Genomic DNA, 22405 nt, shown 5'->3' with positions numbered 1-22405 from the left:
AAAGTGTTTCTATAAATAATTTAATGTAGATGTGTGTGTGCGCGTATATGTGTGTGTGTGTGTGTGTGTGTGTGTGTGTGTGTGTGTGTGTGTGTATATATATATATGTATGTATATATATATAATATGCATATAATATGTATTTCCTTGGAGTTTGTACCTAGTTGTGGAACAACTGATTCTGATGATATTAATATTTTAGACAGTTTATTTGCATGATTAGAAATGAATGTCCAGAATGGTTGTATTGATGCCCAGCTTCATTAACAATTCATGAGTTTGCTTATCTTCCCACAACTCCTCCAACATAGATTATTCTTATCTGTTGGCATCATATCATTTCCAGGTGTCTGGGTATTAAGTGAGACATCAGTTTCGAATTGCATTTCTCTTTGTAGTGATTTAGAACATTCTTTCATACAGTTACTTCTAATTTGCCATTCTTTTTTTTTTCTTAGTTTTTGTAAGGCAATGGGGTTAAGTGGCTTACCCCAGGCCACACAGCTAGGTAATGACTAAGTGTCTGAGGCCAGACCTGAACTCAGGTACTCCTGACTCCAGGGCTGGCGCTCTATCCACTGTACCACCTAGCCACCCCCATGCCATTCTTCTTTGGAGAATTATTTATTCATATCCTTTGATGAGTTCTCTTCAGAAGAGTTGATCTTTTATATATTTATCAGTTAATTTTTTTTGTATATCTTTGATACCAAATTCTTATATGAGAAATTTAAAAGACTTTTTTCACCATTAGATTACTATCCTTCTTATGACATGTGTTTAATTTTAAGTGGGCAAAAGTTTTTTTAATTTCATATTATCAAAATTAACTATTTACTTTTTTTAAAATAGCTTTTATGTCTTGTTTGTTCTATCCAGTTCTTTGTTTTTGTTTTTGTTCTTTGAGGCAATTAGGGTTAAGTGACTTGCCTAGGATCACACAACTTGTGTCTGTGGGCCATATTTAAACTTAGATCTTCATTACTCCACAGCTGCTGCTGTATCCATTATACTATTTATCTGCGTCTTAGTCTTTTTTGAAACATATATATGCATATACATATATATATACATATATTTAGTCATTTTTTTCTACAATATCAAATTTTTCCCTGTATGCCTTCCCTCTTCCTCCAAATGAATCATTTTAAATAACATATGATATTTTAAAGACAAACAAGAAGAAAAAATCAGCAAAACTAATTCAATTATTATAAAAATCAATATTTGCTAGGAACTTCCCTGGACCTCCCCTTCAGTCAAAGGGTGAATGGGTGGTGTCTGGTGTCTCTTCTTTGAAATCATTTTTGTATAGGGGGATAGGGTTAAGACTTTTTCTTTCCATCATTGGATATATGGATTTTTTTTGGTGGTATATGGATTTTAAGGCAAAATCTGATTTACAAAAATTTAGCAAAGATAGCAGATTTTCAAATTTAGACCACAAATAAATTAATAATTTTGAAGAATCTGTTTTTTGAATTTGTGTACTCAGACACACACACTCCAAGAAAGAATAATATAGTGAAATAGATGATCATAATACCCCTTTAGAGTATGTGAAAATAGCTGAAAAAATTTAATAGTCCATTTTCACATGCAATATTTATAGTTTTTGAATATTTAGTCAGTTTTATCCCTTTTCTTCCACGTGAGGAAACACAGTATGATACTGGACTTGGAGTCAAATAATTTGGGTTTGTATCCTAGTTTCAATTTTTACTAAACACATCACCATGAGTTAGTAACAACTTCTGGATGCCTCAGTTTCGTCATGATAAAATAAGGTTAATATTACTTATTGTTAATTGTTGGTTGAGAAGAAAGATGTTTTATAAATAGATATTATTACTTAATTATAATCATTATTTGGTATCACCTCTGGGTTTCAATAAAATTTGCTTCGGTTATACAAATACATTTTTATGTTAACTCATACAGCAACAATGAAAATAAATTTTACAGGGCATTATTGGGAACAACAGGAGATTTGCTTTCTACTGCTAGCTTTCATTATATAGTTTCTGAAAGTTATCATTTAGTAGAAGCAGTTTTCTCTATTTAATTGGGAAAAATTCTGTATTAGTTGTCATTCAGTTAGTTGAATTTACTCTCTACATCTGCACATGAAGCAGTGATGGTGCTGTTCCTCTTCAGAATTCCTGAGATATATCCTGTCCTGAAAATAAGCAGTAGACTTGTTCAAGGAATTTTCAGTATTGTCAGTAAGTACAAGGTTCTCTATTAGTTACTGACCATTTTCAGAGATGGTCTTTAGTCCAAAGATTTTATTCATATCATTAGATTATAGAATTAGAGCTAGATGGGACCATAGAGGCCATTGAATCACAGCCTTTTGTTTTACTGAAATCTGGAGAAAGTTAAATAATATCTAGGATCACCTAGCTAGTATGTTTCTCAAGGGAGATTTGAACCTAGGCTTTCCAAACACAACTCATGCTTCTCCTTTATACCATAATGCTTCAAGAGGAGGATAGGTATACTGTAAGGATAATGTCACAAGAGTTATATCATAAAAGTCTTTTGCTTTAGAAAAATTATTCTGGAATGAAGTGGTAGAAGATTAGAATAGGAAAGAACAATTTAGCAGTTATGTTAATGTCTTCTTGAGGTAATGAGGACATAAAATACTAATACTAGTAGTGGAGTTATAAATGAGGAAATAGTGATGTGATGCTTCTTATCAAAATCTTGCTAGACTCATAACTGTAACTATGCTTTGTTTACAAAAGGGAGAAAAGTTTACACAGATTGGGAGAATTATACTATAAATGATCCAGAGAATGTATAAAATAATTGGTGGGTACAAGACTGATAAAGGGTCTATGGAGTGAAGATAAATCCAAACTTCTTTTCTTCTATTGGATCTTGAACTGAAAGAAATGACAACTGGAACAGGATCCCAAGATAAATAAGATGATAATGTATGGAATGGAACTCTAGTTCAACTTAATAGATATAATTCAGCAAAGTGAGGTAGATGATATCTGTGGGGTGTTTTTTTTTGGCAGATATGAATGTTGAGATATTGTTGTGATCTCTGAAAAATTGTATTAAAAACGACTATATCACATGACTGAAGATGGTGATGTTTTCCTGTTTTTCAAAAAGAGAAAGTGAATTTATAAAATTTGTGCAAATGAGTATAACTGAGTCCTGGGAAATTTTAAAATATTAAAATAGACAAATAAAATGTTAACCTGTAAGTACTTTCTTTAAAAGCAAATCTTTATTGATAGCCCTTCTGATTACTCACATATATTTTATCTTTTTTTAGTTTCCACTGACTTATATTTCAGAGTTTCTACTCACTTTGATCCTTTTTATCAGGAATCCTGAGAAAGTTTCTCTTTCATTATGCATCCATTGTTTTTCTCCTCTAGGTATAAACTCAGTTATGTTTGCTTAGATATTCTTGGTTATAAATTAATATCTTTTTTGGTTGGAAAATCATATTCAAACTTTCATAGGTCCCTAACATTCTGATCTAGGAGTATAGTTTCATAAATTTCCACCTGCTTTGAATTTTGTAGGCTTATATCTAGTTAGTACTCCCTGACCTGAGTACTCAACTTCAGGCCCCATCCCAGGTATGTAAGCTGATCCTTCTATTCTTCTCCCTGGACACAGTAATGGAACTGTATACCCACATCTGGTCCATACCCTGGGGACTAAGAATTAAGGTAATTGGGAAATTTTTCTCAATTTGTAAGATTGAAATTTGGGAGAATCTTAGCCTATTTTTAAAAATTAGCATTTTAAATAGTGGGGCAATTTTAGTGAAACATACACACTCTTGAAAAGCTTATCAGAATAATTGTAAAGCCAGTTTTGGGGTCTGGGGGGGAATGGAAGGAGTAATTGGTTTGGCGATATTCCCATATGTCTCATTTCAATGAATGTTTCTCCTGTATGAGATAAAGGGCGCTCCAATTTCCTTGAATTAGTTTTATATTAAAACTGACAGAGGGCATCCATCATTTTGATTTCTCTGATATCATAAATTTGCTGAAGAATATTGCCATCACGACCCCCTTTCCCAGTTATGTCTGGCAAAATAAAATGGACAAGACATCATAAAAGAGCAACCTCAAGCAGCCGATTCTACCTCCTGCTATCTTTCTCATCCATATTAATTGATAGCATAATTTTCTAAAATCCTAGAATATAGCATTGCTGTGTTTTTATTTATCTATTCTTATTTTAAGTCTTTTAACCTGGATAGGCTTTCAAAAATGCACTTGAGGTGGTTAAAAAATAATAAGCTAAGAAAATCATTATTTACAACCTACAGCAGACTGAAGTAACATAAAAATTCTAACATGAAAACATCTTAGAAAGGGCCATATGATAAATAAACATAGCTTTAGTAAAGCTTTATCTTCCTAAGTTAGTGACTTTTCCCACCTTTTCAAGAATTCTCAATGCTAAATTACGCTTATAATTTTTTATACACAGTTTAAACATAAACCCCATGGAAATGCTTTCCATTTATCCATGGCTCTCATTGTAAAATCTAAAAATTGAATTTTAAAATAGGTGGCATAACTTGATTTTTCTGCCATTTTTAGTAGCCAAAAGGAAAATGCTAATTCTATCCATATTCACTTTCCCCTTACAAGAAATTTTTCCTTTGTCAATTAATATTGAGAGAATAAAGTAGATAAACAGATAAATATATAGATAATAACCTGAAGAGGAAATTAATAAAAGAAAATGTGGAACATCACAAAAGAGTTTTCACATGAACTTACGTTTCAGCTTTACTTTGAATGAAATCTAGGGCTTTTAAAAGGCAAAGATGAAGGGATGGGAACATTGCCAATATGAAGTACATCCTATGCAGAGACATGAAGTTCTTGTGGCTTGCTTATAAAAATCTCGATTGGATACACTAAATTCAAAGGGGAGAAATTTTACAGACCACATCTTCAATCTTTAGTTTTTACAAAATTAGGTGTAAAAATTTGTAGAAAAGGTGCTTGTTTAGACATTAAAAACTCATTTTCACACTACAAAATTCACAACATTAATTTTCAAAACCATTTGGATTGAGCATAAAAAATCATTTAAAATACTCTATATTCTAAGCAATGACAATAAGTTTTGATTCCCCCAATATTCATGATTTTATTTGTGTAGATATAAGTTAGATCACAATCCAAACTGTGTTCTACAAGGCTGGTTTTAAAAGTTACTATGGCCAAAATATTCATCACTCTACAGCTCACTTGATGACAAAAATTTTCACATTTGCCTTGGCCTGTTGATATGTTAGATTTATTGGACTTGTATTAGTCTGTGCTCTAATTATATGGTCTTAAGAATTCAAGGTCACCTTCAGATCATGATAAGGTCATACTTCAGCAAATCTATGTGAAGATTGTTAAGTAATCTACCAGTACTCCTGCAGTTGAAAAGAGAGGTTCTAAATATGTCTAGTATTGTATAGTTATAGGTCAGTGATTTTTTTCAAAAGTATAAGAATTTGTTAATGATATTGATCCCTACATGAATATTTATCATTTTAAAACCTCAGATTATAAATGCCTACCCTTTAAAATCTGTGAAACGTGTCTTTATGTAAAACCAGAAGAGTAAGAACCTTCAGCTATGTGGATGAATATGTCTCTGTCCTATCTTTAAATGGGTTTGATTTCCATAATTTACCCTAAGCAATGGGAGGGAAAAAGATGACTGAAAGTATAAAGTATTTTGCATCAATGAGAGCTCCTGCTGTCACGTTAGGAAAAACAATTTAATTTTTTTTTATATCTGGTTTTCAAAGAACTATTTATAATGTATTTTTCTACTCTGGGTCTCTGAATTTTAACTTTTATGTGGTAAACAGCCTGCCAAACTATCTCATATCATAGCATCATAAGGTTAGAACTTTAGATTGTAGGGATCTTCTCTTCTACCCCCTTCACTTTACCATTAAGTGTATTGAGGCAAGGAGAATGGGAATGATTTGCCCAAAATCATAGTAGTTGCAAATATCAGTAGTATTTGATCCCAGGTCCTTAAACTCACAGTCTAGTGCACCATGGTGGCTAGACAATACCTAGACAAAAAGAATGTTTCTCACTGACAGAGAATTCGGGAATCAAACTTCATTTGACAGTATAGCCTTTTTGCCATCTCTTGGGAAATGTCAGAAAATTTTTAGTTTCTTGATGGCTTGCTCAACAACTCTAATAGATGTAGTTTATTGCAATAAAATGCCATCATGCAAGTTTTCAAAAAAGAATATAACTGAGGGAATCAAATATTCTTCATTTTCTTCATTTTTCTCCCCACCCCTCTGCTGCATTTTATCTGCCACATTTCTCCTTTATGGAAAACACATGTTGTTATTTTCCAAGACAAGTTTGGAGAAAAGATCCAGGCAGTATGTGACTGTTAAAGAAGTTGTTCAGTTTTTTGTTTTGTTTTGTTTTGTTCTTTAGTTATCTTTAAAACTGAAGAAAGTATTTGTTTTCTAATTAAGTGCACAGTTTGAACATAAATTATACTGATCTTTTTTTTGAGCAACCCTGATTTCTAATTATCCAAGCTAACCTAGGAGCCTGATGAATAAGCATATTGCTGCTTTAGCACATATTTATGTTATGAGTCTTTTGAGACATTGCCCATGTTTGGAAACTGAGTAGTATTTTTCAGCACTGAAACAGAGCAACGAAATGGTAAAACAAATTGCTGTATCTATATAAAGGTACATGCAAAGCCCAGGGATTATGCAGGATTTAACTATGGAGTCATCACGATTTTACTTTTGGTTGGAATTCATTTCAGACCATTAGTAACCAAAAAAACCCAAGAAATTTATATTCAGTATGTATATTATAAACACCATAAGTAAAGTGGATAGCAATTCATTTTGCAGTGCAAAATGAGTTCTTTGCAGAGAGGGAGATCTGAGTTTGCACACCACAATTAGTGCTATCCAGAAATCAATAAGGTTCCCTGTAGACATGATGAGTTCCCCATCCTTGGAGGTCTTTAAACTGAGATTAGATTATCATTTGTGTACTATAATGGGAATTTCCTGAGGGTCCCTTCTAGCTCTTAAATTCTTTAATTCTGATGTATCTTGCTTGATTAGTTCAAAAATCTAAACACAGTAATTAGCCTCTAATTAGGAGGGAAGCAGTTGAGGAGTACCCTAAAGGGAAGACTTCTTGATTTGACAAGATTTCTGTCCTTTGGGGGCAGCTGTGGATAGAGCACCAGCAGTGAAGTCAAGATGACCTGAGTTCAAATGCGTCCTCAGACACTTAAGAATTGCCTAGCTGTGTGACCTTGGGCAAGTCACTCTTAATCCCATTGCCTTAAAATGAATGAATGAATGAATAAGAAAAGAAAAAGATTTTTGTCCTTTGACAAATTAAAAGCTTCTCAAATTTTGCATTTTCCCAGATTCTTGAGTTTGCTTAAATCTTAGGGATACCCTGGGAACAACTGTGGACTATCCATGTAGTTATTGTCAGAAAGGTGTTTCATGAATCGAATGTAAGTAATCTTGCATACACTTTTCTTAAAATGGAATCCAAAGATAGATTACCTACAAAAAAGGAAAGCAATAGGTCCTTAATAAAGGTTGAGAGTGGGATTTCGGAGGAGGAGGAGGTTGGAAAACCTCACATTGCCCCTACTTTGTTCGGTCTTGTCTGTTGCAGTATTTGAATCAATTTGATTCTATTAGCAGGCCTAAATATACCTCCTGCATTGAGATTTAGAAGAAAAACAAGTCAAGGTAATAGTTTTGATAAGAAAAAAAAAATCACTCTTGTTTCTTTTGTAAATGTTATAAACTGGTCCAGGGGAGAAAATCAGGAGTTCTGTAATGTCTGCCAGTCACAGATAAGATGAGTAATGATTCATTAAGAGCTCATTGAGAAATGAGGTGAAAGGAATTAAAACCCAAAAAGATTGTTCAGTGATGAGAATGTGAATAAGTTGGAAAAAAAATGTTGAAATGTAACAAAATAACAAATCTTTCCTTCTCTACATCAAGAACCATAATTAGTTTTTAGGTTGCCCATCTGAAAGGAGGCAGTGTCATGGAGGCTTAGTGCACTAGCTTTTTTTCACTATCTTCTCATTTATGTTTTTAGAAGGTCAAAAGTGAAAAGTAGAAGCTTTCATCTCTTTTTCTGTAGTCATTTGTATACTGTAGCAAAGCAGCCCACCATTTGTCGCAATCAGTAAACTTTAATGGAAACTTAACTGTGAGATGACATTATAGGTGAGTTGCCAAGTGAAAATGTCAGAGGCTGGAAGAAAAGGGAGAACTTTGAAGAATATCTCTTGAGATGAATGCTGCAAAGAGCACAGCTGTCTCCCACTTCTTTCACTGAGATATCATCAAACCAGATGCCACTGAATCACAGTATGGTGATTGTCCATAAAAGTGGTGGGACTTTCATCTTGTTCTCCAACTTGGTGCCTTCCTGTGGTTTAGAGAAAACATGTGTTTCTAGATGCCTTTGTCAGATGAACTATATCAGTGGAAGTTCAGTGGCTGCAGATTGGTTTGCTTTATTAGCAGCTCATTTTAATTGAAGGCAGACTTCATATGAGAGTTCCCATTGTGAGCCTGTTAATATGTTTTACCATTCATTTTGTGATTATGCTTTCTTTCAACAATATTTTTCTTTGTTTAATATTTTGTTCCTTGATTGCTAAATATTTTCTATGGATCTACTATATTGTCAAGAAAATCATACCTTAAATCTCTTTCTTTCTCCTTGAACTTTTTTGGGATCTTTGCATTTCTTTCTTTCTTTTTTTTTTTTAAGAAATTGACACATCTTTCCTTTTTTTCTATATTCCCTCCCTGCCCCCCTCCCTTTTGCCCCTAGCTACATTAGGGTGAAGTTATGGTAGAATGAAGACTTGATTTTTAAATCACAAGACCTGAGATCAAATACCAGTTCTGTAACTTACTAACTCTGTGTCATTTAGCAAGTCACTTATCTTCTCACTGTTTCATTTGCAAAGTGAAGTGATTGTAATAAATGATCTCTGACAGTTCTTTTATTCTAAATACTATATTCCTGAAAACCCATTTTCTCCCTATAGCATTTGGAACTGGTCCAATTTCTTTCTGGAAAAAAAGAAACCAAACACAAGAATATATTGCTCATTTAACAAATATTTATTGAAGTTTGCTTTGTGAAAGGGAAACAGAAAAAATTAAACAGTTCCTGAACAAAAAGATAATGTGTACATAAATAAACAATAATAAATAAATGTTGAACAGATTAGAATTTTTTTTAAAATTAGACTGAGATGTGCTTTTCTATTTTTCTGTTTCTTGGGTTTACTAATACATAATTGAATATTAATTCATATTTCCATAATCTGTAAAGTGATTCTTTGAGTTTCTCCCTTCATATTCAAAAACAAACAATACAAATGAAACTGAAAGTGTATTTTATGAGAAACAAAATCATTTTAATAGAGCTAACTATGGTATATAATGGGAATCATATACCATACACATTCACTTGAAATCATAAGAGTTTTAAGAGTTAGGAGGGATTCTAAAGTTGATGATGATAAATAACATTTAATAATTTTACACAATGCTCCCCTCACAACAGTGCTCTGAGGTAGTTAATATAAGTATTATTTCCTGCCATTTTGTGCATGAGAAATTAAGGCAAATGTCATTGCAAGTTTCATTGTCAAAATTTTGTCTTATCACTTCATACTATCCTTCAGAAAAAGAATTAAACCTCATTTGATTTAAAGGTATAACATTCTGATCTGGCTTCTAATACATTGGCTATTGACATCATGATATCACCTGCAAGGTGGCATCTTATTAAAAAAAGTAAATCTGGTTTTCAAGCAGAAATAATTATATCAAACTAACTTTTTACTTATTTTCTCATTGAGAAGAAATGTTATTTACTGCTAGTGCTTCGAATATTAAAAATCTATCATTTTTATCTAAATAAAAATAGCTTTTCCAAAAAAGCATGTTCATATATGTATATAACTGAAGCAGTTAGTGACTAATCACTATTTTTGAGATTATAAACAGATTTTTGTATATGCCATTATAATAACCTCAAAAATTGCTCTTCTCACTTTTAATTTTTCCATCTGTATTCTATTCTTTATGCCATTTCCCAAAAATCTTTTTATGACATGAATTTACTGATAACTTTTACCTTTACGTTGTAAAAATTTCTCCTCTTACCATTCCAGGTAGCCATTCCATATAGTATATTTTTGAGAAAATGCAAAAAAAAAAAAAAAACAAAAATGATGTTAGCTCAAAAAAGAACAAAACATGAAATGTTCCCTATTCATGAGCTACCCTCTTCTTCAAAATAATGAAATAAATGTATCTTTTTATAGCTCTTCTTTGGGACCAGACTTGGTTTTTGTAATTTTTCACCCTTTACTTTTTTGTTGATATTATTGATATTATTTACATTGTTACATTTAAAATCTTTAAATTCTTCCTTACTTTATATTCATCATATTTGTCATATCTTAGAGCTCAGTTTCATGTTTTGTCTCCAAAAGTAACTGTTTTGCAAATAACAAGTGCCTAATAAACGTTGAATTAAAATTAATAGCATGATAGAGTCATGTGCCTTCTGACATTGAGGACCTTGGATTATTTTGTTGGCCTATATCCATCTATGATTTGTTTTTAAAAAATTGCTATCTACAATAAATGATATAACATTCTAGAACACATTTCTATGAAAATTTTATTAAAATATCTTTATAATCCATGAAAAACATACATTTTCTTTTTTAAATAATAAATTTTTTTTGACATTTTTATTTTTTCATTATCTAGATTTCTCCGAGAACCATACCTTATAGCCAAGATTATTTTTTAAAAAGGAAACAGAAAATTCAGTAAAATCAATCAACATAGTGAAAAAATCTGACAATACTTTCAATCCTTTTCTCCACTGAACAGGAACCACTGAAAAGGAAGTGGAACTAGTATCTTTTCATGTCTCTTTTTTGGAACTATACTTTTCCTCTGTGATTTTGTAGTATTCACTTTTTAAATCTTTTTTAGTCTGTAATATTTTCCCCCAGTTTCAAAACTGAATTAAAATACATTTGTCTTTGGTCTAGGAATTCTTTGCAATAGTAAAATGGAAAAGATTCTTCCATTAAATTATGAGTCAAGGACCAAGAAAATAATACATGATTGGAAATCTAGAGCAAAATCTCAATATTATTATTGGAGGAAACATTGAAGAACATTTTGCCAAATAACTTTAATTTTCAGAAGAGGAGCCTATAATCCAGAGAATATTAACGTTTTTCTCCAAAGATACAAACTTAGTTATTAGCCAATTTTACTTTTTTCCTCCATACCAGTCTGCTCCATTCAAGTAAAATTCCGAAGAGTATATGTGGGGATGGATGCAATGAATATGTTAATAATGTCATACTAACTTTCCTTCATTTAAAAAATTACAAAATCTAATATTGGCTAATCATATTCCTTCTCTGGCAAATTCCCACTCCCCTAAACTTCCCTTGAACTATGTGCATGTGTATTTATGTATGTCTGTGTGTGTGTGTGTTGCCCATACATTTGTGTGTCCATTTTAAAACATTTTAACATTTCAAAAATATTTTTAATTTTTGCATTTCAAGAATTTTTCCGGTATTCCCCTTCCCATAGAACTATCCCATATAACAAATATTTTTAAATAACAGGAAAAAATCAATAAAACTATTTAATACATTGGAATATAAGGGAAATAGTCATTTCATATTAATTGCATTTATAGTTTCTTGGCTTTTCTTACTATGCTTTCTATCAGATCAGCAATCTTTTCATAGTCATATCCATTATTTCTTACAGCAAAGTAATATTCAGGCTGTTCATATATTTAATTTATTTAGCTAATTTTTGACATGATAGGCATCTATTTTGTTTCAATTCATTGCTTCTACATAAAAAAAAAAGATCTTATGAATATTTTGAAAGGAACGGAAACTTTCTTTTTGTTCTTGACCTCCCTTTGGTATATTCCTGATAGTTGAATTTCTGGAACAAGGGGTGTGGACATCTTAGTCACTTTTTTTGCACAATTATGAATTGTTTCTAAAGCTAATCATGCTAATTAGTAACTCCTGGAACAATGCACGAATGTGCATTTTTTTACCTCATTCCCAAAAATCAGTTATTCTCATTTTTCTAGATGTGAGGTGAAATTTCAGAGTTGTTTTGAATTAATTTTTCTTATTATTGATTTGGAATATTCTATCACATGGTCTTTAATAGTTTATAGTTCTTATTTAAAGAACTGCTTATTCCCATCCTTTCACTATTTATTAGAATATCTTTAAATTTAATTGTCTTTATGTAGTATCCCTTATTAGAAATATTTAATAAATGCAAAGATTTTTTTCTCCTCCAATCAACTAGTTCTCTTTTTAACCCTAGGTCTATTGATTTTGCTCATTCAAAAGCTTTTCATTTTGACTGTAATTACTTCATAGTTTTATTTATCTGCACCCATTATTTGAGTGATTTTATGCAAATATTTCCCCATTTGATTGCTGTTTTTGCTTTTATGATTGCTTTTATTCTTTAGGAATATTTTGTTCAAATTCTTTCTTTATTGTATACATTTAGATTCTATCTCTCTTAAATTTATTATGCATAGGGTATAAGATTTTGGCCTAAACTTAGTTTTTGTCTGAATGCTTTCCAATTTTTTGTAAGTTTTTATCAAATAGGGAGTTCTTTCCTAAGTAACTTAAATCTTCAGGTTTAATTGAGCTCCCTTTGCTTCTAGCTCTCCTTTATCTAATCTATTTTATCTATCAACCTTTCATCCCAGAAATCCTTCATTATTAAAAATCTAAATTGAATTTATACTAGGGATGTAAGGATGGTTCAACATTAGAAAAACAAACAAGATAATCATGTTAAAAACAAAAATATCCAAAATCACAGTACATGGATACCCCCCCCCCCAAAAAAAAAAAACTACAGCTATTTTTGGGGGTGGGTTTTTTTTTTTTTTTAGTTTTTGCAAGACAATGGGGTTAAGTGGCTTGCCCAAGGCCACAAAGCTAGGTAATTATTAAGTGTCTGAGGACGGATTTGAACTCAGGTTCTCCTGACTCCAGGGCCAGTGCTCTATCCATTGCGCCACCTAGCCACCCTTCGACAACCTTTAATAAAGTAATCAGCTCATTTATGCTTTGGGAAAGAAAAATGCTCAACTAATTAAAATCAATTTATTAGATGTTTTTACAACAAATATGGTGTAAAACAAGTTTATCTATTGTCCCTCCACTATTATTTTATAAATTTCTAGAGCAAAGAAAAGAGAAGTGAATTTAAGTGGTAACTTTAGGAAAAGAGATTAAACCAGCTGTACTGCCTGATGTTATGATAACATGAAATGATAACATAACTGAAAATGCTGTATAATTGGCAAGGATATTAATTGAGACAAAAGGCAACAAACTAAACCCACAAAAATCAATAGCAGGTCAGTATAATAATAACAATCCAGGAGGCAATATCAAAATGGGAAATTTTATTAAAAACAACAACAGAATTAAAAAAATGAACTTACTACCTTTAAAGATTCAATTAAAAAGTATTTCTTTATCAGAATAAGAGCACATAGTCATTATGTGCCATAGACAAAACTTCCAATTAGACCTTCCTCATTCCCAGCCAAAGTCTCTATTCACTTTGTCATGTTCCATCTTTTAAAGTAGGGTTAGTGACTATGAGGATACTCTACTGGAAGTTTATTCTCTTCCTCCCAGGAGGCTATAATTTTATACTTACTTATGCTATGGGAAATTCAGACACAGATTAATAAATATGAATTTAGGGACAGCTAGGTGGCGCAATGGATAGAACACCGGCCCTGGAGTCAGGAGGAACTCAGACATTTAATAATTGCCTAGCTGTGTGACCTTGGGCATGTCACTTAATCCCATTGCCTTAAATAAATAAAATTTTAAAAACATAAAAGATAAATATGAATTTAAATTTTATAGGCTGTTTAGAATATTAAATAATTTATTTGGTGGTTTTAAGGAAATTTTTAAAAACAAATGGTTTCTCTCCCTTTTTTTTGATCTTCTTTGCATCCTGTTTCTATGTAGTGCTGTTACATATGATTTCCATATGTTTTGACTTTCTCTAGGTCCTGGTACAAAAAGAAACCTGAAATAAACAATTTCTGAATTAACTTAATTTCAATTTTCATTAAAAATAAAAAGGAATGAGGAGGGTGAGCATATTCCTATATTTAAATAGAACTAGTCTGCTAAAGGAACAAATCTTGGTTTCCAAAATGATAATTTTCAAAAGCAAATTTGATTTGAAAGTACTATAATGTTGCTTGAATTAATAAAATAAAAAATCTGTATAATCACAGCAAGAAAAAAACAAAACAAAATTATTAAAGCGTTTTATATGGTTATGGTCCAATTAAGCTGTGAAATCAATAGAAAAACATTTTTTAGTAGGTAACAATACAAAAATATTAAATACCCAAGGTAACAGCATCTAATAGAGATCTGAAATAATCCTGTTTCAGAAAAGGAGATTGAGCTAGCTATAATGGAACTATATTTCCACTACCTCACTTAAAAAAAAAATGTTTGCTACATACATTACAGCAGACTTTGTAATTATTTTAAAATACCTGTACTCTACAAATTCTCCAAATTTGAAAAAGAAAACATTCCATCAAACTCCTTTTTATGAAATAAATAATCCTAATAAATAAATAATAAACTAGGAAAAGATAAAGCAAAGAAAGAGAACTCTAAAATATTATTAGTGAACATTGAATAAAATCCTGGCAAAAAAAGATTCCACCAATTTGTCCAGTTAATTATTCACTAAGGTCCATCTTTCTTCATGTCAGGAATTCAAGTATGGTTCTAACATTTGGAAAATAGTATATTTAATCATATTAAAAACAAAACTGGGGGTGGGGGTGGCTAGGTGGCACAGTAGATAGAGTACTGGCCCTGGAGTCAGGAGTACCTGAGTTCAAATCTGGTCTCAGACACTTAATAATTATCTAGCTGTGTGGCCTTGGGCAAGCCATTTAACCCCATTGCCTTACAAAAAACAAAAAAAAACCCAACAACAAAACTGCATGATTTCCTAAGTAGAAGCAGAAATGTACATGATGAAATACAATTTGCATCTGTGTGAAAAATTCTATAAAATAGATGGAAGAACCTTTTCATATCTTATTTTTATTGTGTCCTTCAGTCACATCTCTATACCCTTTATGATCCCTTGCCTTTCTATAAATCCTTTCTTTAGTATTTCTCAGTATTCTATTTTAAATATATTGATCTTTGTATTCCCAGCATTTAGTATAGTGCCTTTCATAAAGCAGTTATTCAATAAATGCTCCTCCTCTTGTTGATAATGCAGTTTCCATCTGCTGTCCCTCTTTCTTTCTTGTTTTTCCACCCTCCAATTTTTTTTTTTTTGTGGCAATAAGGTTTGAGAAACATAGTTTCTGGGTAACTTAATCACTTTATTAATAAGACCAGAACATTAATAAAAGAAGGGTCACTTGACCATTTCTCTTAGACTAAAGACAGTCATGACTGCAGGCAAAGGGTTTATATGTTCTTTTGGAAGAGGAAAGATAAACAACTCTAATTGCTTAACAGTGAGAGAAAGAATCTTACAGTGAGGGGATATGATTGATATCATGTCACCTTTGGACAGAGAAATTGTTTCTATATAGACCACCCCCAGCTTTGAGCTGTCTGTTTAAAAGATTTTTGCCCCACATAAGCCTAAACAGTACATAGTGGCCACTCCACTTCCACAGTGGGATGTAAACAACAAAGATAGTCCTATCTCATTATCCACAATGTTCTTCAAGAGACCAAACTTTTAAAAAAAATCAGGATTATAGAAAAAAGGGGAAATTCTGAATCTCCTCAAATCATTGGTTTTTATAATCATTTTTCTCACTTTGAAGTGAACAGTTAATTTCTAAATTTAACCATTATATCATCTAAGCTGCTTTAACTTGCCATAAAAGATATTTGCTTAATTTTTTTCATAATAAGTTTTCATGTATATTTTCTATTTCTTATGTGATCATTGTATCCCATGTATTCTCTCCCCCACTCCCCATCCCTTGCAAACCCTACTTTCTCCTCTCAGAGTCAACCCAAATGACACATATGATGCAGGGGAAAGATAAAGAGAATTGTGAAAATAGAACTTGGGTGGAGATGTTTTGGTGTTGATGCTGGGAAAGATGAAGAGAATTTGAATGTAACAAAGAATTTGGGTGGAGATGTAAATTGACTTGAAGTAGAGAATTATGATTGTAACAGAAATAATTGTCATTTTTGGATGGGAACCCTCCCCATTCTTAAAGTATCATTTTTTTTAATGTAAAATTTGTATCTTGATCTCCTTGGGCTTTACCCTAGTATAGGGGAAGGGAATTCACCTTTTTCCCCTCAGGATGAGAAGCAAGACATAAAAACCTGAGTTGGACTCCAGTTCAGGGCAGGCGGTCTTTTCAGACAATGGTTCAGCCTAGGATGCTTGGCTGTTCTTTTTTCTCTCTCTTTCTTTCTCTCTCTCTTGCCCTTCCTATGTCTTGTAACCTTTTAAATAAATTTTTGTCTTATTTCCACCAGTTCTTTCCCAGTTTGAATAATGAGTACTCATAGGGAAAACAGAACTCAAGTAGCCAGCGGCTACACATATAAAGAGGGGTAAATTTATCAGCACCATAGTCCAAAACCATATGCAATGTATAATGCTTATAGATTTCTCACTTCCACTAAGGGGTAGTTTGGGGATATTCCTTCATATTTCTTCATTTGAGTCCCACTTGATGGTTATAATTTTGTTACATTTACTTTAAGTTTTTTGGTGTGTCATTCTTTCCATTTCTATTGTTGAAGTCATTGTATTTATTGCTTTCTTGGTTCTGCTTATTTCACTCTTCATAAGTTCTTATATAAGTTCACACCTATCATTTCTTATGGCATAGTAGTATTCCATAATGTTCATATACCATAATTTGTTTAGCCATTCCCTAATCTACTTTAGTCATTTACTTTGTTTCCATTTCTTGCCTATCACAAAATTTGCTACTGTTAATATTGTGGAGTCTTATGGGGCCTCTCTTTTCTTATTAATGACTTCTTTTATGCATTTGCATAAGTTCAAATTGCTCTTCAAAATGGTTGTAGTATTTCACAGCTCTGTCCACAATAGATTAATATGCCTGTCTTTTTACAACCCCTCTAACATGGACCGTTGTTTTTTAGTTCTTTTTCCAATTTGCAGAAGGTGGGGTGAAACCTCAGGGTTGTTTTACATTGCACTTTTCTTATTAGTGATTTTTACATTGCACTTTTCTTATTAGTGATTTGGAGTGGTTTTCATGTGGTCCTGAGTACTTTTAGTTCTTTCAAGAACTGTTTGTTCATATCCTTTGAGCATTCATCTATTAGAGAATGATTATTGTTAACACACACACACACACACACACACACACACACACACACACACACACAAACACACACAGGGGGAGGGAGGGAGGGAGGGAGGGAGACAGACTGACTGAGACCTCAAATCCTTATCAGAAAAATTTGAAAAAGATTTTTTTCCCCATTTAACCATTCCGATTCTTATCCTAGGTACATTATTATTGTCTATATAGCTTTTTTAGCTCTAAATAATCAATCACCAGTCCAAAGTCATCAAAGTCTAGTGGCAAGACTAAAATTAAGGTGCTGGATGATAGCCTCAGATGCAATGGGTGACCTTGATCTTTTTAAATTAAGGTCTTTCCCAGGTCTCAGTACTCAGGGCTAGGTGCATTGAGTAAAATATGGCCTAGTTTATCATCACAAAAATATCGGTCTGAGATGGGAAGGAAAATCCTCTGAGTTTCTGACTTGAACTGAAAACAATTGCTATTTGCAGTCACTCTAAGCTATCAAGATCCAAACAAGGGAGGCTTGTGTGATGTGGTTTTAAAAGCATAGAATACTGAAGCAATTGCTCAGATGGATTTAGGATAATGAATGCTGTCTACCCCAAAGAAAGAACTAAAGGTGTCTGAATACAGAAATATTCTCTTCCCTCTACCCATTTTACTTTCTCAATTTGGGGAGTAGGGTGGGAGGAAGGGAGAGAATTTGAAAGTCAGGGTTTTGGAAATAAATGTTGACTAGCTTCTGAATGTCAATGGGGTAAAAAAAGGTTAAAAAATGCAGAAAATATAAAAAAATAAAAAGAGGAAGTATGGGGCTTGATGTAATCAACACAATTTATTTTGTAAACAGTATTATCAAGAGGATCTCACCAGTCATAATGACTCCTTAAACTTGTAGCCTTCACTGAATCTTGCCCATCATAATAACTAGTGACACAAGAATTTCTACTTTATATTTATTATCTGAGAATCATTGAAAAATGATTTTACACTTGGTTGAAGTGACACCTTGATTGTAAATGAATTCATAAAGATTCATTCTGCTCCACTGAATCAAAAGTTTTCTGTAATCAGTAGACAATAACTAGAAGAATCTTAGATTCTCTGTTTCTTTCAGTTAAATGTGTAATAGTGAAGATGTGATCTGTTATAAAATATCACTTTTTCAAGTTAGCTTGTTCTCTGTAATAGTGGTGTGCTGACAAATGTTTAACAACTGTCTTTTTGTTCTAATTTGTGGTGATGCTGGGGGGGGGAAACTTTTCACACAAATAAACAATTAGAAAAACATCCAACAAAAATCATAGAATGATGTTTTGGCAGTGTGAGTGGAGAAAAGGAAAAGATTTAGGGGAAAAGATATTGTTTTTAACTTGTTAAATTTGAGGTGCCAGGGCAGCATTCATTTCAAAATGTCTGACATGCAGTTCGTGGTGTGGGATTGAAAAATAGAAGAGAAACTAGGGTTCAGGATAGTAGATCTGTTATTTTATATAGTGGAACTAGGCCTCATCACAGAAATATTTGAATCCATGGGAGTTGATGAGATCATCAAGTAACATAGGATATAAGAAAGAGGGCTCAGGATAGGGGTTTGTGGGATTTTTACGGTTAGTAGATGAAAATCCAGTAAAGTAGAGAAGTAAAAGAATCTAGAGAAGATAGTTTCAGTGAAAGAAAGTGTTGGGTTTTTTTTTTTTTGCAAAGGCAAATGGGGTTAAGTGACTTGCCTAAGGTCACACAGCTAGGTAATCATTAAGTGTCTGAGGTCAAATTTGAAAGTAAGTCCTCCTGATCCAGGGCCGGTGCTCTATCCACTGCGCCATCTAGCAGCCTTGAAAGAAAGTGTTTTGATTTTAGAACTCCAGATTAAAGGGAGAACAGATTTAGAATTAGACCAAAGTTTTAAGTTTAAGAATTCCTAGAACAGGGGAGGCCAGATGGCGCAGTGAATAAACCACCGGCCCTGGAGTCAGGAGTACCTGGGTTCAAATCTGGTCTAGGAAATGTAATGATTACCCAGCTGTGTGGCCTTGGGCAAGCCACTTAACCCCATTTGCCTTGCAAAAGGCACATAAATAAATAAATGAATGAATAAATAAACAAATAAATTGAATCAATCAATGAATAAATAAATAAATAAGAATTCCTAGAACAGTGGGTACATCAACATTCAAGTATAAATACAAGACATTCCAGAACCAAGTAAAATAGTTTTTTAAGCTACTAGTCTTTACCAATTACAGGAACAATTAAAGTTGACTAAATTTGCAAGACCTCTATCAGCATAGCACATTTTAATTTCAGAAATTAGAAATGTAGAAATTTCTTAAATTTTTATCAGTATTGCTTTCTAACAGTATTGCTTGTAAACATTACCCATTTTTGTATCTTTAATAATTTTCTTTCTGACATTTTTTTCCTCTTTAAGCATGATTGGATAGCCCTCACCCCAAGCAAATGGGAGAGATTCTGTGTCTTAAAAAAAGGAATGGATATCCAACAAATGAATAAAAACCCATATGCTATGTTTGTTTCATAGGGACATTTTCTTATGATCCCCTCTTGTGAACATTCATGGAATGGCATTGTCATTAATGATTTACTTCAACTAGGTCCTGTAAAATTAAACTTTTAATCTTTTACATCTTGTAAGTAATAGGTATACTCTTCTCCAGCCTCTGGACTAATTCACTGTGAAACTTTACCTTTAAAACAAAACAAAAAGGTGGATAAAGCTATTAGGAGTTTGAATTTTCTGTCAAACTTTAGATATTGTTCCATTTCATTTGGAAAGGGAAAAGGATTTTTCTTTAAGGATAATATGATATATTTATTGGGAAGACATCAAAAAAATTTTAAGTTAATCATTATTGCTAGGAGCTAGATAAAATTAAGTTAGATAACCCAGTTAAAGGTAAAAAAAGCAACTCATTTTCAGCTCTAAAGAGTGTAAAGTATGATATTTAGGCACTTGGCAGGAATAAAAAAAGGCCCTCTTTTGGTGAAACTGGAGAAATAGATTAAATGGCTTTGCATTTCACTCCTGGATGATATCTGAATTCTTTTTTTTTTTTTCATAAGTACTTCATTTGTTTGTCCAATTATATACAATGGTAATTTTTACCAATCATGTTTTTACAAGGTTTTGAATTTTACAATTTTTCCCCTCCTTCCCTTCCCTCCCCCTTCTCTCTGACAGAAAACAATCTGATATAGGTTTTATATTTGTAACCATGCTAAACAAAGATCAATATTGAACAGGTGAGAAAAAAAATCAGATTCAAAAGGAATAAAGAAAACATTAGAGAGAGCAAATTGATATAAAACATAAGACAACTTTAAAAAAATGAATAAAATAAGCTTTAGTCTTCATTTAAACTCTACAGTTCCTTCTCTGGATGTGGATGGTATTTTCCATCACAAGTCTCTAAAAATTGTCCTTTATTGTTGTACTGCTGAAATGAACAAGTTAATCATTACCCACTGTTGTTGTTAATGTGTAAAATGTTCTGGTTCTGCTCATTTCATTCAACATCAATTCATGCAAGTCTTTCCAGACTTTTCTGAAATTCCATCCCTCATGATTTCTTATAGAACAATAGTGTTCTATCACAATACACATATCACAATTTGTTCAGCCATTCCCAAATGATAGGCATCCTCCCATTTTTCAATTCTTTGCCTCTACAAAAAGAGCTATGAATATTTTTGTACATGTGGTATTTTTGCCCTTTTTCATGATCTCTTCAGGATATTTAGGATACAGACCCTGTCATAGCTATATCAAAGGGTATTTTTATTGCCCCTTGGGCATAATTCCAAATTGCTCTCCAGAAAGGTTGGAATAGTTCACAATTCTACCAACAATGCATTAGTGTCCCAGTTTTCCCACATCCCCTCCAACATAGATCATTATACTTTCTAGTTATATTGGCCAACCTGAGAGGAGTGAGGTGGTACCTCAGAGATGTTTTAATTTGCATTTCTCTATTCAGTAATGATTAGAGCAATTTTTAATTTGACTATAAATAGCTTTGATTTCTATATCCAAGAATTGTCTTTCCATATTCTTTGACCATTTATCAATTGGGGAATGACTTTTTTTATTATAAATTTGACTCAGTCCCCTGTATATTTTAGAGATGAGTCCTTTGTCAGAAATACTAGTTGTAAAAATTATTTCACAGCTTAATACATTCCTTTTAATCTTGGTTACGGTGGCTTTATTTGTGCAAAACCTTTTTTAATTTAATGTAATCAAAATTATCCAGTTTGTTTTATAGTGTTTTCTATCTCTTTGTTCATAAACTATTCCCCCTTCCTTAGATCTGACAGGTGGCAAACTATTCCTTGTTCTCCTGATTGGCTTATAATATTATCTTTTATGTCTAAATCCTGCAACCATTTCAACCTTATCTTGGTATGGGGTATGAGATGTCGGTCTGTTTCTAGTTTTTGCCATACTATCTTCCAATTTCCCGGTAGTTGGTTTTTTTTTTTTTTTTTTTTTTTTTTTTTTAGTATTTTGCAAGGCAAATGGGGTTAAAGTGGCTTGCCCAAGGCCACACAGCTAGGTAATTATTAAGTGTCTGAGGCCAGATTTGATCTCAGGTTCTCCTGACTACAGAGCTGTGCCACCTAGCTGCCCTTTCCCAGCAGTTTTTAACTGAAGAGTGAGGTCTTATCCCAGAAGCTGGAATCTTTGGGTTTATGAAACAATAGATTATTATTTTATTGCTGTCTCTTTTGTCTCTTTTTTAATTTATTCAACTGATCCACCAAACAGCCTTGATGACTGATGCTTTGTAATATAATTTTAGATATGGTAAGGTTAGACTACCTTCTTTTGCATTTTTTCTCATTAATTCCCTTGATATTCTTGACCTTTTGTTCCTTCTTAT

The 22405-nt window shown here is 32.4% G+C and overlaps 1 protein-coding gene and 1 long non-coding RNA gene across 9 annotated transcripts in view; one reads left to right on the top strand and one right to left on the bottom strand.

The window, feature by feature from the left end:
• RPTOR (regulatory associated protein of MTOR complex 1) overlaps positions 1–22405 on the top strand; it is a 552432-nt gene that overhangs the window by 291670 nt on the left and 238357 nt on the right. The gene's annotated exons all lie outside the window — the stretch shown is intronic.
• LOC141514278 (uncharacterized) overlaps positions 14063–22405 on the bottom strand; it is a 43262-nt gene continuing 34919 nt past the window's right edge. The window contains exon 4 of the long non-coding RNA XR_012475981.1: positions 14063–14218. This is a non-coding gene — a long non-coding RNA (uncharacterized LOC141514278). The remainder of the gene's footprint in view (positions 14219–22405) is intronic.

This window comes from Macrotis lagotis, chromosome 2 (assembly GCF_037893015.1).
Source record: "Macrotis lagotis isolate mMagLag1 chromosome 2, bilby.v1.9.chrom.fasta, whole genome shotgun sequence".
Taxonomy (NCBI): domain Eukaryota; kingdom Metazoa; phylum Chordata; class Mammalia; order Peramelemorphia; family Peramelidae; genus Macrotis; species Macrotis lagotis.
Note: the sequence above shows the minus strand (reverse complement) of the source record. Positions and strands in the feature narration are given on the sequence as shown.